Below are 2326 nucleotides of genomic sequence, written 5' to 3'. Positions count from 1 at the left end.
TATGTACAGCAGGGTGGCATCTGTGTCTGTGATGTCCCTAAGTCCTGGAAGAAAAACAAGTAGCACGGTCAGTGCAGTCAGGCACGGAAGGGTGTTCCATGTGCTGCCGGGCTGGGACACTGGCCCAGTGGGACTCTGCTGCCAGAAGGGAGCCTGGCTGGGGGCTGTGGCCCAGGCACTGGAACAGGGCTTGTGTGGCCCACAGCAAGCCCAGGCCAGGCCAGGGATGGCCAGCAAAATCCAGTGCATGGGCTAGCGTGTCCCTGAGCAGGGAGTGCCCAGCCCGGCCCCAGGCTGGCAGCAGGGGACCCACTCTGCCTGTGGGGAGCACCTGCCTGTTCTGCTGCTGGCATCGGTCTTCATCCCAAGACCATGTCTTCCTCCTTGTCTTTTAGATCAATATCCATCTCTTCAATAGAATCTTTCGTTTCCACCTCCATCTCTTCCTCTGTCTCGTACATATCCACATCCATCTCTTCCTCTCCAGTATCCTCTCCGTCCACTTCCATGGCTTCTTCTCTATCAGTCTGTGTATCGACGTCCGTCTCCTCCTCTCCGTCTGTGCCAGCCTGCAGAGGTAGCAAAATTTCAGCGTGGGGTCCCTTTCCCACCCTGTCCCACAGAGCTCCAGCCCAGCCAGGCAGCTGCGGGGTGTCCGCCTCCGTGGAATAGTACCATACCTCTTTTGGAACAAATGCAGACATCCTGCAGGGATGGAGAGCAAAATCCAAGCGATGGGGAGCTTTGGGGACTGCTGGGGGAATCAGGAAGCAGGTGGCAACAAGGTGACAGGGGTAGGCTTGGAGCAGGGTGAATGAAGAGCGTGCTGGCACAAAGAGCCAAGGGTTGTGTTGTGGCCGTTGCTGGATGCTGGAAGTTCTAGCTGGAGCGTGCACTGTGACATCACCGCCAGGAGTTCAGGCCCAGGCTTTTGTGGGGATTTTGTGCAATGTTTCTGGAGATTTGCTGAGGTTTTGAGAACATTTAGGGAATTGTGTGGGATATTTCTGCGATTTTGTGGGATTTTTCTTGAATTTTGTAGGATATTGAGGAGATTTTGTGGCAGTTCTGTGGAATCTTGAAAGATTTTGAGGAGAAATGAAGGGTTTTGAGGTATTTTCTTAGATTTTGTGGAAATTTGTGGGATTTTGTGGGATATTTCTGGAATTTGGTAAGGTTTTGGGAAGATGTAGGGATTTTTTTTAGATTTTTTTCTGAAATTCGGTGTGATTTTGAGGGGACTTGAAGAATTGTGAGGGATTTTTCATAGATTTTGTGGAGATTTGGTAGGATGTTTCTGGAATGTTGTGGGGTTTTGAGGAGACATGAAGAATTTTGAGGTATTTTTTAGATTTTGTGGAAATGTGTGGGGATATTGTGGGATGTTTCTGGAATTTGGTGGGGTTTTGAGAACATTTAATGATTTGTGTGGGATTTTTCTGCAATTTAGTGGGATTTTTCTTGAATTTTGTAGTATATTGAGGAGATTTTGTGGGAGTTTTGTGGAATCTTGAAAGATTTTGAGGAGTCATGAAGGATTTTGAGGGATTTTTTTAGATTTTGTGGAAATTTGTGGGCGTTTTGCGGGATGTTTCTGGAATTTGGTAGGTTTTTAAGAAGCGTTCTGCAATTCTGTTGGAGTTTTTTCTGGAAACTTGGTGTGATTTTGAGGAGACTTGAAGAATGGTTAGGGATTTTCTTAGATTTTGTGGAATTTTGTGGAGATTTGGTAGGATGTTTCTGGAATTTTGTGGGATTGCTTTGTACTGTTGTGGAATTTTCTGGTATTTTGTGGGATTTTGAGGAGACATGAAGGATTTTGAGGTATTTTTTTAGATTTTGTGGAAATTTGTGGGGATATTGTGGGATGTTTCTGGAATTTGGTGGGGTTTTGAGAACATTTAATGATTTGTGTGGGATTTTTCTGCAATTTCTTGGGTTTTTTCTTGAATTTTGTAGGATATTGGGGTGATTTTGTGGGATGTTTTTAGAATCTTGAGGGATTTTGAAGAGACTTGAAGAATTGTGAGGGATTTTTCTTAGATTTTTTGGAATTTTATGGAGATTTGTTAGGATGTTTCTGGAATTTTGTGGGATTTTTTTGTACTGTTGTGGAATTTTCTGTTATTTTGTAGGATTTTGAGGAGACAGGAAGGATTTTGAGGTATTTTCTTAGATTTTGTGGAAATGTGTGGGGATATTGTGGGATGTTTCTGGAATTTGCTGGGGTTTTCAGAACATTTAGGGAATTGTATGGGATTTTTCTGCAATTTGGTGTGATTTTTCTTGAATTTTGTAGGATATTGGGGTGATTTTGTGGGAGTTT

The sequence above is a fragment of the Cyanistes caeruleus genome, unplaced genomic scaffold, assembly GCF_971803275.1.
Source record: "Cyanistes caeruleus unplaced genomic scaffold, bCyaCae1.hap1.1 HAP1_SCAFFOLD_94, whole genome shotgun sequence".
NCBI classification, from domain to species: domain Eukaryota; kingdom Metazoa; phylum Chordata; class Aves; order Passeriformes; family Paridae; genus Cyanistes; species Cyanistes caeruleus.
This window is presented reverse-complemented; position numbering follows the sequence as displayed.